The sequence below is a fragment of the Montipora foliosa genome, chromosome 9, assembly GCF_036669935.1.
Source record: "Montipora foliosa isolate CH-2021 chromosome 9, ASM3666993v2, whole genome shotgun sequence".
NCBI classification, from domain to species: Eukaryota; Metazoa; Cnidaria; class Anthozoa; order Scleractinia; family Acroporidae; genus Montipora; species Montipora foliosa.
The window spans coordinates 45,613,576-45,629,606 of record NC_090877.1 but is presented as its reverse complement, the minus strand read 5'-3'; the positions used below and the strand labels follow the sequence as shown (position 1 = coordinate 45,629,606).

Here is a 16,031-nt window from a genome sequence, read left to right as displayed (position 1 = left end):
AAAAAAAGATGTATTAGAAGCAAGGTGAACACACCAACTAGTTTTGGGCAACATTGAAAAAATATTATTGGAAGAGACCCATGTATATATTGGCTATTGACCAAGCGTGAGGTCAAGATGGCTGGATATTGGCCAAGTTCTTTTTTTGCGTGTTTATGGACCGAGAAGAGGTCGAGGTCCATAAAAATGCAAAAAAGAACCAGGCCATTATCCAGCCATCTTGACCGAAAAAGCTTGGTCATGATAAAGGATTTATTTTATGAGATAAAACACCAAAAAAAAAGTGATCTTTGATCTTGCAGGACCAAGCGAGAAATCCCGAGCGGGTAGTATAGCTCCATCTTGCCCGCTCAGGTAGCCAATCACAGCTTGCGATTTGGTTCATCTTGCCCGCACAGGGATGTAATAAGGGAATATGAACTCTTGTTCTTAGGCCATCGTAGCTTGATTAAGAAAATAACACAAACAGCGGTGATAAATTTTCAAAAGTGACCGTTACAATTTTTGAAAACTATATATATATCGTAAACAATAGGGGTCTGGAACCTAGATTGAGAAAAATGATCTGCAGCAGTACGTGTCTAGACGTAATGAGAGAAGTAATAGCTAAAACAGCAATAACTTCTCACTACTAATTGTCTGCTGGAACTTCGATGAATTCTACATTGGCAAAACAAAACGAAGACTCCACGACAGAAAAACAGAACATTTCAAGGCTCTAGCTAAAAGTGACCATTCATGAGCCATTGCTGATCATGCGAAAACCACTGGCCACGACATTAAATGGATCACTTTGACATTTTAGCGTCCGGAAAAACTGACTTTCACTGCAAAATTAAAGAGACTTTGTTCATTCAAGAGCTAAAGCCTTCCCTTAATGTCAATATTAGTAGTCCTGTTGTTTCGTCATTCCCCGAGGCCTAAGACTGAGACCGGTAATTAACGGGTTCCCATTAAAGCCACCTGATTTTTTTCCGATATCTATAAGAGACAACTATTACGTTTAAGGGTCACTTCACTTTATTTCAGTCAAAGGGATAGCTCTTTGCAAAATTGCGATGAAAGTATTTAGTCTTGTTATGTCAAGCCGGTGTTTAACCCAGTCTCCCTCCTTGCTTCGCACTGAACAAACTTTAGCAAAGAGTCTCCTAACCGCGCGGGGAATTGATCCCAAAATCGCGAAAACCGGAAATAACACTCTCTCCATTTGGTGAGCAAGTACGTATCTCGAAACTTAACTAGGTGCTAATTGCAGAAGCCGTTTCTACCCGGACTCCAAAATGATAACAACTGTTTTAGGGAAAGGAGATAGATTTGAAGTGATAGGAAGATATGCAATGTATATATTGATGAAATTTAATTTTATCGGTTGCTATAGATCATCGGGATTTACAGCGTCTACTATTCCACGAACTTGCTGAAGTTACCTTTAAAATGCTACATATCGATCGCCACCACCTACGTACATTTGCCAAAAACGTTTATCTTGATTAATTTGTCAGTATTATCTCACTTCTGACATATTGTGGGCACTGAATGATCTTTGATGGTTTGAAAACATTAAAAGAGCTCACCAAGAAAAAAAAAAACAACAACTCAAAAAAGATGGGTATAGCAGTCGTGAATCCGAAAAAATATATACCGGCAAGCGTTGCTTCCATGGTATTGATTTTTCTGTTATTGAACATTAAGGCATTCACGAGTTGTCAAAGAGAGAGGAGTTGCATACAAAATGTTCAGTGATCGATCAGTTGGAGAAAGGCAGCCTTTTCATATTTTTTGGGTATTTTTTTAGGGTAATTCTGAAAATGGTTTGCAACCAATCTCTAGAGACACAGACAACAATGCTACAATGTACAAAGGCTGGCAGCCGAACAAAAGGCGCTAAAAATGAGAGATCTTTTGTTTTCGTCCTCCAATTTGGTGGCAATGACTGAACGTGAAAACCACCTATTGAATACTATTACCCGTTACTGCAATAGTTAAAGGTGGGTAGTATTCTCGGGAGTCATGGACAAGTGCTCTCCAGCGGTCTCTGTCAGCCATGGTCACTGCTATCTCCTTCGTCTCCGTCAACCCTGTGTCTAATCGCAGGCTATCAACAAAAGTTAATCTCGGTCTCCCTCTGCTCTTTTGTCCATGTGTGGGCTCAGAAAGTACAAGGGCGTTAAGGATAACGGTGAGCTTGACCATCTAGCCTCATTCTCCTTTAGATCTGTGCAACTTTGGAGCTGACCTTTGGAAGGCTGAGTCAAGGTGCTTTCCCATCACAAGACGCTTACAGTAATCCACCACAATGATGAAAAGGTAGAATGCAAAGGTATCGCCTTGGAGTACTCCTGCAAACGATCTCGAAAAAATCTGTCTTTCCATCTGCAGTGAGGATGTGAACTCTGGTGTTCATGTAGAGTAGAGAGACGAGGTCCACAATCTTCTGAGGAATTCCATACTCTCCATAGGCCTGTAGAATCTTCATGAGGCACTTTCTGTCCACAGAATCAAAGGCCTTCCTGAAATCAATAAAGACAATGACAGCAGGAAGGTTCTAGCTCCCTCTAAGATCTTCCTTAGCATTAGTACTTTCTCAATCTCAGGTTGAACGCCAATGAGAATCTTCCTGTTCAGGGTTTTAGTAACCAGCAATGTTAGACAGATTGCTCTGTAGTTGTTGGTGTCAGTGAGATCTTCTTTTTTCGGGTCTGAAATAATTTCGGATTATTTCAAGTAGTAACATTGGCATGAACGGTGTGGATGTTTGTGCCTTGGAGAGAAAATTGAAAGTTAAAATTATCGACAGGTGTTCCACCTCGTACCCTTAAATATGGTAATTCCACCTCGATGTCATGCTTGCCCGGCCCGGGTTGGTCGCAGCATGGTTGGCTAACCAGCGTTAAATACCATGGAAACCTATAGGTTTTGATACCTCTTATCCAACAGTTAGCACTAACAAAGCTTCGAGCAATCTTCCCCAGGACGACAAGCGCAAAGGGATGTTCCACTGAAAATGTAAAAAGCACTTGCAGGGCAAGTAGAGCCATTGTTTTTGCTCATTAAAATTATTGTTTCGCTGTGTTCTCGTAGTCGTCGTCCTTGCTTATTTGAGCTTCCTATCATTATTTCTATGTCAGCGATATTTCGAGAACTATTTACTGTTGAAAGGTAATCTTGGAAAACGAAAGACACCTCAACAATTTCGTTTTGTTCTCTTTTCTATTTGGTGCTCTCGGGTCGACTTTTACAGATAGCTTCTCGTTCAATTAACTACCTTTCCTTTAGGTATACAGCTCTTTTTATATCTTCTAAGTTTGGCCTGTCAACAATGTGTCAATCACATGCCAAATGTCACCTGCCAAGCGAAATGCAACTGCGTAGCGTTATTATTTTTACACGTCTTTGTTAGAGCCAGCTCCTATTCAGAAAATGCATGTTCACTTTTAGAAAGCTTTCTTCTGACTTGGCCTGGTATATGTTGCAATACTTAAAGGCTACTTTTACACTCAGATTAGCTAGAAGGCTGTGACATAACAACCAATGAACAAAGTAGCATTGAAAAGAAAGAGGGACGGGCTTAAAGCACCGCCAAATACATAACAAGTAACGCGGACTAGTGGCAAAAGTAATTTAAAATTTCTACACGTGTAGCTGTAAAGTTTCGGTTGGTAATAACTATATAGTGTCAAGAAAAAGTAAATTAAACCTGTGTAAAAGTCTTTTGTGTGTCCATAAAAGAAGGCATCTTTTCTGTCATACCAGTTAAAACATTCTTAATGAAAAACGTAGTGGCTTGGCGTACCAAAGACCTTTCTCCAAACTAGTGACTACAAAGCGGTACTCAGTATAATTACATAAACTATGTGCAGTCAGAAAAATGCATGAAAGGGTTGGATGCCGTGGATTACCAGGCCGTGACGGAAGAGATTTCCTTGAAGGGCCCAAGAAGACCAAGGACAACCTGGTAACACAGGGATATCCTGAGGCAACCCGTTCTCGCCATTGAATTCGTGATTATCCTGAATTGTTAATTCCCTATTATCGTGAATTTAGAAGACTGAAAGCTTGATATGACTTATGGGAAACGGTCATATATTGTTTGAAAATGAAGACAACCTAAGTAAATGGACATAGGACTCGAACCTGGGCATGTCGATTAACCCGTCACCTAACCACTCGACCACCACACCGCTAACTTCTCAGGGACAATATTTTAAACACTTTTTGATGATAGTGTAATATCACTACCCAACAACATTAAACACTACAAAAGATCGGTTTCCAAAATCACGACAAAGCTAAACATTTTAAAATCAAAGCTTAGCCCCAAATTATTAATCTAGCTATGCCTAATTACTCTTCAGCAGCGATATTCTATGATATTTTTGTTTTTTTTTTGGTAAGGCGGTGTCTTGATCTTCAGTGGTAAAGCGAAAAGAAACGGTTCCTATAGACATGATAGAGTTCAAATTCAATCCACGGATATATAGAGGATATTACACGGTGGCGAGAAGATATGAATTTTATGTTCGAGTGGCAAGAACAATATCTCACGAGTGAGCGAAGCGAACGAGTGAGATATTGTTCTTGCCACGAGAACATAAAATTCATATCTTCGAGCCAACGTGTAATGTTCTTTTTATTATATGGAGACTAAATATTGATAAATTCCGATTTTATTGTGTTTCAAAGTAGTCAAGTTTTACAAATACGGCTTGGCTTTATAAAAAAGGCGGGAAAAAAAAGGCGGGAATCGTGGCGTCATTGAACGATACGACACTCACAAAGGTGACATACGGAAAATACGCCACTCGGGTCCCGGATGTAGTGGCGTATGGAATCTACGAGTGGTTTAGTTCCCAGTAAAACACTCTCCTCCATATAATAAGATATATTATTCCCTTACCTAGTTACATTCTCCTCTACCAAAAGTCCTGGTACACAGAGTCCAAAATTTACGATAATAGTGAATTCAAATCAAATTAGCAATTCAGGATAATCGCGAATTCATGGGTGAGAACGTGTTGCCTGAAGTAATGGATCCTGGATGGAGAACGTGGCGTCAAGGATCTTCCCGGTTAAAAAGAAGAGAGAGAGAGGAGAGACTGGGCCAAGTACAGCTGCAAGTGTGATGGCTATTAAGAACTGGAAGGAGTGCGCCTTGAACGTAAATGATGGCAAAGATAATGGCCTGATTAAGGTGAGCAACAGATTGCCTTTTTATGACAGAGATGACAACTTCATATCATTGGTAAACAGTCGCTCGAGAAAGTTTCAATGTGCAAAACAAAATGCAAATCGTTTCCAGAAAGAGGACATTTTTCGAAAAGTAAACGGATGTGTTAATCAGCTGAAGGAGACTTTGATTTCTTCAGTTCAAGTTCTGTTTGCCACAGAAGGAAAGGAAAACTATTCGAGGTAAAAAAAAAGAAACATTTTACAGCTGGTTTAAAATTTAAACGGATCGCTTTCACTAAAACTTACATTGTAATGTTCATTTTGTATCCCTTATATTTATCTTTTCTGGGAGGTCTTTTTTCATTAAATCAAAGACATCAATAGAACGAGTTTCGTAAAACCAAAACCAAAGTAATTACTTTGGCCAATCAAAAAGGACGGAGGCAATCCAGTAAACCAATCAAAACTCGACGTAATTACACGTAACCGATACAAAGCGTGGGAAAATATACACGCACAAGCCACGATTGATTTTGGTTTCACTTCTGATGGGTTGAAAAAGAGGGGCTAGAACTTTGAACCAATCACTGAGTGAAGCAATGCAAAACCAAAGCAATTCGCTAATTACTTTCGACACTCAATTGAAAACTGTTCTAATGATAATGATAATGACATTAGGGTCCCTTAGGTCGGAGAACGAGGACGACTACAACTATGAGCATGCACACTTGGAAAATTAATAGGCCTCTAAACCTTATACATACATATACATGCATAACCTTTATTAACGTGTCTAATCGTTCTAGCGCCACAAGGCACTAATTGGCGACACCTTTAAAACAAATTACATCATCAAATTAGACTAATTACTACTATAAAACATATAAAAAACCGGAAATCAACACTATTCAAGCTAAATACACTTTTACACAATAGAACTAATTGTATATTAAAATGTAAAACTAAATGCGTATATGAGCTCGGACGCTAAGATAAATAAGTAAATATGCGCACGTCCAGTTAACAGCAGCATAAGCGGCATTCCCTCCCACATCTTTCAAGAATTAATGTTATATCCTTTTTACGAATCATTGTTCTAAAAGCTGCCAAAGTTCTAATATTTCTAATATTTATGCGCATGCTCAACAGGGAAAACTCGTACTCCTAGGCCTAGTCGTCCTCGTCTTCCGATTTAAAGGTCTCTAATGATACTGACGACGACGGTGATGATGATCCAGTCTCGACTTCTGGGATGTTGAAATTATCTCCTTAGAAACGTTAAAGTGTCTTTACTTTTATGGCGGCTCATACATTTATAATACAGTTGATTTTATTCCACAGGATTGCGTGTTCACCAAGAAAGTCTTTGATACAGCTCTTCATATGGCCTGGGCTGGTATATACTTTGCGAGTTTATGGCTGTTCACTTTTAACGGTGCTGAATACTCGGCTGAATCATTGCTCGGCTCCCCTCCTTATTGATGATCTCTTCCCCAAATTAACGATTATCTTTAATTCCTAATTTGCTTTGAATTTACTATTATCGTCCATTTAGGACACTGTGCCCCAGGACTTGTCGTAGAAGATCATCATATCCGTGGATTAGATCTGAACACGGAGTTTCAACTCAATGAGAACTGCTTCCTTCCTCTTCAACACTGAAGATCAAGACACCGCGCTTTTAAAAAAACTATTTATTTAAGTCTCCCATAGAATATCATTGCTGAAGAGTAATTAGGCCTAAGCTAGATTAGTTAGGCGTTAGGCTTAAGTTTTGATTTTAAAATGTTTAGCTTTGACGTGAAATTTGGTAACAGACCTTTTGCAGTGTTTAATATTGTTTGTTGCCGAGTGATAATACAGCATTATCAAATAGTGTTTAAAATATTGTTTCTGAGCAGCTGGTAGTGTGGTGGTCAAGTGGTTAGGTGACATGTCATTCAAAAATTCCAGGTTCGAGTCCTATATCCATACAATCGGGATAAAATAATCATTTCCAATCTTCTAAATCAAGTAAACGATAATTCGCTATTTTCGCAAAATCCCATAATACAGTTCATTTAGGGGGGTTATTTGAATTAAAACAATGGATATCCAGTTCACTGAAGCATGATACAATCCCAAGAGTAATTAACTTGTATTGCTTTTATGCAACCCCCCCCCCCCCCCCCCAATAAAAAAAATATATATATATTGCATTATGGGAATAGGACAGTAGTTTATGTTAAATTCTGAGCAAATAAGGAACTAACGATAACCGTTAATTCAGAGGTAGACAATGGATCATTCTCGTTCCCAGATCCATTCGTTTTCTTTCTCGCGCGAAGGCCCTGCCGCCTAAGGGAAACCATAGCATCTGGGAACAAGAATTGAAAATATGTGAGCGCAAATAAAACTTGTGGACAAGTATCTCGAAAGTTAACTCGGTCTCGAATTCTGATGTTTGAAATACAATCAACTTTCGTCATTTCTCATTCTCAAAGAAAATTTAAAATGAAAATTATCCATTGCCGCGAACTTTTGTTTCATCTTCTTACAGCTTTTACCGGGATTTACAGCGTCTATTTTTCCATGGAGCTTGGACTTAACAATGCCACATATCGCCCACTAACTACTTTTAATTTGCCATGAAAGGTTTTCTTTTTTGTTAAATCCATTCCAACGGGAAACACAATCGTTCATTTTGCACCACCTCTGGTATATCGTTGTCAAACATATGTGCCTACAGAGCACAGTGGGCGTGAAGTTTGGTATTTCCCTTCGTTTTTCGTAGTACATTTACTTCCGTGTCAAGAGTGTTGACTTGTTATGAATGTTTCTTGTCTGAAGTCCATCCTTGTTTCTTCATACTGATCTATTTTTACGCTATGAGACTCACTAAACTCAACTGACTTTTATGAATTGCTGTTTGTAGGCCCTGGGAGATTGATCTCAGGGGAGTGAACTCGTTAAATGCTCAAAGAATGTTTCTTGTCCAAAGTCCATTGGACCCAGTCATACTGATCTATTTTAATGCTAGCAAAGGTTGAACCCAACTCACTCTTCTGAGTTGTTCGTGAGCGTCGGATCTTCTACAGTGATTTGTTTGATTGAGAAGGTACGAAAATTAAGGAAACGTACACTCACAGGTAGTCTCAGGTATGACGTTTTGTATCTCTTGTTTTTGAGTGTTCCTAAGGACCTCTAACTGACCTCAGTTATAACATCGTCTTTTTCTCGAAACAGCCTTGCTTGTCGTTTCCTTCAGAAGCAAGGAATCGATGGTGTTTGCATAACGTAAGGGAAGTATCACGTGGATAATTCTCGTGGGCTACCGAAACTGTAATTTATCGTTTTCCTAATGCGAAGGATCATGATTTAACATGTAAGACTTATGACTAACCGACAAGGCTCTTGTGAGAGTCAGACACTTGATAAAATAAACCTAAAAATAAACGGTGCATGCGCGTTGCTGCCAGATTAAGAACTCTGCAAAGGTTTTCGATTACGTCATACAGAAGTGGTGTCCGTGTCCCGCTGCTAGCGTGTAACACCTGATCAAACACAAGCACCGCGCGTGCTTTGATGTTCAGACAGCAAATCTACTCCAGTTCACATTCATTTTCACGGCAAGTTGTGCTTTAGGAGCTTTTACTCCTCGATCAATGATAACAGCTGAAGTCAGCTGACTTCCTGTCGAAAAACATCGTATTCTTTCATTGTTGGCGAGAGATTGCGCATTTTCTTCTTCCATACGTCTTTCAATATATATAGCTTACATGTCAGATTAAAAAATAAACACATATTTGAAAGCCTTTGATAGGCTAATTAAGGACGGTGCCTATTAATTCAAAGGTATTTTTGCCCCGATTTATGATTATGCAGGAAATGAAGATCTTAACAAGTGCCATGGAAATCCAAAAGGAAAATTGGGGCTAACCACGTATTTTTCCAAGATAATTCATGAATAATATTTGTAAAAATGTTTAAAATACAAAGCAATGTATGGCGTTTTTTCTCAAATCGAGCTTAATTATCTCTCAAAAATGCATGGTTAGCCCCAATTTTCTGTTTGGATAACAAGACTATTTACTAAGATCTACTTTCTCCGCCGCATAGTTTTAAACCGCGCAAAAATATCCCTGTATTAGTGAGCATCATCGATAGGATTCCCGTGTATCTCGAGATGCGCAGACCGTATGCGCAATAACAGTGGTAGGCACCGTCCTTAACAGTATATGCCAGAAGAAATGTTTTGTTTTTTTGGTATATTAACTTAAAGCTTTCTTTAAAGCTGTATCATCTACAGGCTCAATATGAACTCAGATAATGACCACCTCCCAGATGGCTTGATAGCTCAACTGGTAGAGTACTGCTCTAGTATCGCACAGGTCGGATTCGAATCCCATTCAAGCGTGAACTTTTCAGGCTTTAACTTGCAGCCTATGCATGCAGAAGCAACCCAAACCCTGTGATGATGCAATTGACCAGCTTGCAGCATATTTCAGTTAAAAGAGGAAGTGCAGCGCATTAGTTCGGTCATGGGATCGAATCCCGTTCAAGGGATTTTTCAAGCTTACTTGCAACTGTTTAAGTTATACCAAAGATATTAAATTAAACAATTAAATGAGATAAATTTCCTCTTAACTCGTATTAAAGTAGCGTTAAAGCAAAATAAGAAAAGAACGTGTACCTCGTTTGGCACTTGAAGAACAAACAATTCCAACGGTACCTTAAGATGACCGTGAATATATGAAAATTTCTTATTTCAAAACTTATACAGCGACACAAATCCGGCATTGTCGAATACTCTTTAAACAGTCCAACCTTATCGACTAGTCGGTTTTTTGTTAAAAGCAAACTTAATTAAACATAATAATAAAACGTTCTCTGGTTAAAATTCGACTGCCAGGACCTACAGCCTTCAATGGGTGAAAGCGAAATGAAAGGTGATACAAATTAAATTCGGAAAAAAATGTGTGAAGGTTACAAAGCGACCATGAAATTTACAAATTTGAAAAGAATGTAGCACTGTCCAGGTCGGAGGACGCGGATTAGACTGTCCAAAAACAAGAGTAAGAGAAACAGATAGACGGTGAGTGATCACAAGTTCTCAGTAGCACTAGTTAATGACCGCTAATTTGGTATCTCGTTTACTTAAATGCCTCGACTCGTTTGGCAACTGACGAGGTAAAGCGGCCAATATGGGAAGTTAGTTATTAGATGCCACCCAATTTATTGATTTCTCTGTAACATTTCAACCTCTTTCGGAGCAATGAAAGTGAAGGCATACGAATCTAGTGCGAGCATTTCAAGGCTGTACTTATAAATTCAGTATGTGCATTCAACAAGACGCTGAGATATAAATATTCGTTCAGTAGCGACCAAACTGTCGAGAATTTTCGTTGCCAAAAACACTGGAAATTCCTACCTGAAATGTTTTCTAAACGATTCGCAGGAGAGAAAATACAGTTCTTTCTAACATCAGTCACTTATTGAAGACGTGGGTCAGTGATTTGCCAATTTAGCTCTCGGTGAAAGAAACTTAGTACGTTTCAGTAGGTTTATTTTTGCAATTTTTCGCACTAAAAGTTCAGCTATCAAATTCAAGGTAAGAAATTAATAGTTGGACGGGAAGAGGATACTATCAATTTCTGAGAGCTAAAATAATCAATTTGCCATTGGGTAAATCAAACTAAGATTACTCGTGTATACCAGTTTCCCCACTCTTACCCATATAGTATGCGACTATGCCTCAATCGATGAAAATACACGAAGAATACATATCTCAGTCGTACTAACCGAATTCGAGGTCTGTATTGTTAGTAACGGACCGAGTTTTTTTTCGCTGATATGAGCTAGGGCCATGAATCAACGGGGAAAAGCAAGTAGTCGTAACTTTATTGAAGTTTGTGAGTAAAGTGAGATAAATGATTATAGGAAGGGGGAATATTCTTTAGCTATTATGCAAACAAAAAAAACAGGAATGAAATTTAACGTTTCGTTTGACAGCTGAAACAATTCCGTTGATGGTAACGGATAACTATTAATATTCTATCAACTAATGATTTAGCGGACTTGAAAAAGTGACAAGATAAGTCAACAGAAGAGATTATAAAATTTGTTCTCCAACAAATCTTGTTATCAACTCCTGACTTTGGAATTGTTACGCAGGAACTTGAACAAACACAAAGCGAGTTTCCTTTGCGAATTCAGGTATGGTCTTCGCCCCCATTTTCTCATTCCACGGCGGTAAAAGTAATAAGGTGTTTTAGCGTCTTTTTCTCGGCTGGGAGAAAGACTAAGCTAAACAACATTTCTGTAGATATTGTTCTGGCAGATTAATTTAGATGAAAACTTTGGTCAAACAAGTTCATCTAATGTACGCCAGTATTTTTCTCTTTTTATGTAAAAAAATTTGATCGCATTGTCTCTGAAGTAAGAAATTATACCAGTAGCTCGGTTAATTAAAAAAAGCGCAAATTTCTGGAATTATAAATGGCGGAGATAACTAACTAAGGGAAAAACTCCAGATGCAACTATTCCGTGTTTTGATAGAAAACCGATTATTTTTTGCCTTAATGTTTAGCGAAACAAAAAGCGGAGTTGATTAACACTGCGCGCTGGGGTGTGGAAATATCTAAATGAAAAGCAAAAGCTTTGCATTTAATTTTAACTTATTAAGGTCCTCACCTATATTTCATGGAAAAATGTTACCAATTTTTGTTACTTTATTGTGTTCGTTACAGATCCCAGCGAAACGAAATGGTTCATTTTCGAAGTAATTCAACCCCGGCCTTGGTGTTTTCACTTGTGTTTGCGATCCTGAGTTACTTTGCTGCAGCGAGCAACAAGAGCAGCCAACTACCCAACAATGCGGTGAGCAAAAAGTAAACCGCTTGTTCAGTAGATACAAAACTAAATAACTTGTTTTCTCAATTAGGGATACATTGATAAAAATTAACGAGTCACCTCAAAACAAAAGAAGTTTTCCATGGGGAGGGGAGGGTGAAAGGGACGCTGTGGGGCGTGGGTTGTCAGTAAGTGTGAAGAGGAGGTGTCACTCGTTTTGCATGATTGGAAATTAGATTTAGCCTTAACTGTGAATAATCAGGGAATTTATTTCTCCCTTTTTTTTTTCTTTTAAACGAACAGCCTGTTTCCCTTTTCTGTGGAGGCATTCCTGGAATGCATGGAAAGCCTGGGTCCCCTGGGTTACCAGGCCGTGACGGAAGAGATGGCCGTGAGGGGGCCAAAGGAGACCAAGGACAGCCCGGTAAGGCTGGACCCCAGGGACCTCGTGGGGTAGTGGGTCCTGCTGGTGCAAATGGAAAGGATGGCGCAAAGGGAGAACGCGGTGTCCAGGGTCCTCCCGGTCAAAAAGGAGAGCGAGGAGAGACCGGGGCAACTGTAGCTCCAGGTGTGATGGCTTTTAAGAACTGGAAGGAGTGCGCCTGGAAAATTAACGATGACAAAGATCATGGCCTGATTAAGGTGAGCAACAGATTATCTTTTTGGCAACAGAGAAGACATGTTTATATCGTTGGTAAACAGTCGCTGAAGAAAGCGAAACACATGTGCACGTCATTTCCTGGAAGAGGTCATTTCTCCTGAAGTAAACAGATAAATTAGTCTGCTTAGTAGATATTAATTTCTTCTATTAAATATAAAAAAATGGGTAGATTTAAGGGCTGAATATTTACTACAGAAAAAAAAAAGGACAACAATTCGAGGTAAAATCTTTGATTCACTTTGCCCGAAATTTAGAAGGATATGCTTTTTCTAAAACTTACATTTCAAGGTTCATTTAGTGATCCCTTATTTTATCTTTTCTGGATTTTTTTCTTATTGATTTGCATAATTATTTTTTTTACAATTACTGCAAAATTCTCGCGCGCTCATTGGCTAATTTTTATTGTCAATACGCGGGCAGACACATAAATTTATAATTTATGCGATATTGTGGATATATTGCATGAAATTGAAGTTTCCGCATTTTTGTCTCGCGTTCTTCTCGTGTTTTCTCTTAATTTTGACCCCTCTGCCTTTTTGTTATTGTAAGAAACAAATTGCTGTCAGTTTTTCATGCGTCTGTCCTGTTATTGACAATGAATTTCGTCATAACATTGTCAACGGAGTAGTCTGCGGATCCACTCGGCTGTCGCATCGTGGATCCTCAGCTACTTTGACAATGTTATGATCAATAACAGGACAGACGCATGAAAAACTGACATCAATTTGTTAAAGTACAACTGATAGTCATAATCGAATGATAATTAAAAACAATAGTATAGTGATTTATTACCGACTTCTGGGAGCTGAAATTATCTCTACTTTTATGGCCGCTCATACATTTAATATAAGACGATTTTTATTACCCAGGATTGCGTGTTCACCAAGAACGTCTCTGATACAGCTCTTCATGTGGCCTGGACTGGTACTCTTTGAGTTAGATTCTGCACGAAATGCTGTAAACGATGGTTCTTTACTTTCAACGGTGCTGAATGCTCGGCTCCCCTCCCTATTGATGGTATTGTGTTCTTAGACTTGGCGGGTCAAGATGCTCAACGCGTCCGCCATATTGAAGGGCACTGCAACAACATTCACAAGGGAAGGGTGCGCGTGGGATTCTGGGTCGGCAATTGTAATGGATATGGAAATGCTGATGCCAACACAGGTTGGAATGCAGTTTCCCGAATCTTTGTTGAGGAAGTTCCTAAACCTCAAGCTTAGATAACGACATAAAAGCTTCAGTCAGGCAAAAGCTCTTTAAAGGGTTATAAATCATTTAAATGTAGAGTTGAGTAGACATTGATATCATTGTGGATATCGGCCACCTTCGTATATTGGGGCTGCTTTTGATTGGAATAAAATTCTGCTGAATAAAAAGCTGGATTACAAAACATAGTTTCCTCCGAGTATAATTATTGTCCTCTTGACTTTCTGTGTATGTTTTCCTACATTCTTTTTCACAATGTGTGTACAGGCGAGAATGAACTTTTCCCACTCTTTTCAAAGTCAAAGTTTTCAGATTCGTCGACAAACGTGCACGTGATACCACTGAGGTCATTTTGTTACATCATTCAGAACAGCAAAGCCACCAAGTCTTTTATTTCACCGCGTCATTACAACTGACCAATCAAGTGCTTTTCTTTAAAAAAACATTAAAAGCAAGGTAAACGCACCATGAAACCAACCCGGTGTGGCCAACACATTACGCATGCGCACAGACATTCCATCCGGTTAATTGGTAGCCATGGACATGCGTGATGAGTTGGCCATACCGGGTTGGTGTTGTGATGTGTTCAACTTGCTTTTAATGCTTCTTTCTTTAAACATCCACGCAGTATGATCACTCGCTAAAAGTACATTGAAACAAAGTTATCATTGGAAGAGGCCCATGAATGAGGATATAATATTCTCTTACCTCAATCCCCGATGCCGAAGTCTGTATCCGGTGAATAAAGGGAGCATCGGAATTTTCCCGATATCTACAAGAGAAAATTGAAAAGTTCGAGGATCACTTCTCCCTTTCATCTATAGCTCTATCCGGGATAGCTACAGGCGTACGGGCACGATCCGACCTGGGGGGGGGGGGGGTGAGGGCGAATGTTTGATTGTTGAAATCCGTTTTTTACTCCCTCAAAATGTACGAAATAAACATTCGCTTACAATCCTTAAAAGTCATAAAACTGGACGTATTCGAAACAAAGAGTTTTTAGAACCTCACATAAATTTTATGCAAAATAAATTGCTAACGCTAAATTAAATATTTACCTGAAGCCTCGTAGGCTGCTTGAACTCACCTTAAAAGTCCCTTTGATCTGAAAAAGTTTCGAATGCCGGCGTCGCCCAAAGAGTCGATGGTACAGTAACAGACCACGAAGAAACTTCGAACTAAAACTTTCTTTCATCTTTGATCTCTCGCGCCGCCTTAAAAATGGCGCGAAAGTTTGGTGCGAACTGCAGCAAATGCCAGTGATTAACAGATCAATAGCCGAGCAATTCAAATATTTTAAGATCAACCGCAAGGAATTATTTCAAAACAAGGACTTTAATATCTTTTAACTTACAGAAGTAATATTTTTATACTTTCGAGTGCTCTTTTTTATATTTTTGCCTTATTTATATATTTTTTAATTCCATCTTTTATCGTTTCTTTATTGCCCGAAATTTGAGCGTTTTGCCCGAAAATTTCTGAGACTCGTACGCCTATGATAGCTCTATAGCTGTATAGCACTGCAAATATTTACAATTATTTCAGTCAAGGGGATAGCTCTTTGCAAAATTGTGATGAAAGTATTTTAAACCCATTCTCCTCCTTGCTTGCTCCGTCCTGGACAAACTTCTCAGCCAACTCATTCTCGGCACTGCTATTAGGATAATCAGATGGTATAAACCGGGTTTGAATATACAATTATCATTATTTTATGACACTGACAGTTGGAAAGGAATCCTGGGAACTGAATATTTTTCTTTTAAAATTAAACCCAGATTTCCGGACTCGGAACTCGAACCTACGATTATTACCTTACGTGTCACCGCTCCTAACCACTAAACCATTAAGTCGCCGCTTGCTTCGACGAATTTTTTAAACACAGTAATCTTATTTATTTTTCATAAGACCGGGCTTTAAACGTGCACTAACACTCGCTATCAAATATTTTACATAACTAACAAGAAAGGTCAGGCCACACTTAAAACAAAGCTAACCATTTTGAAATCAGCGCTTAGGCTTAATCATTGAATTATAGTGTTCCTATTCTAGATGCCAGGTAACAAATAACAAATATTATCATTTATTATTCCACTATTACGCCATTTTACCATATTTGGTCAAGAGAACGGGCAAAATATGAGACGGTAATACACTTTAGTGTCCC

General features: G+C 38.8%; 1 pseudogene; it reads left to right on the top strand.

Moving 5' to 3' along the window:
* Positions 1-11,312: 11,312 nt before the first annotated feature.
* LOC137970625 (collagen triple helix repeat-containing protein 1-like) lies at positions 11,313-14,049 on the top strand (annotated as a pseudogene).
* Positions 14,050-16,031: the final 1,982 nt, after the last annotated feature.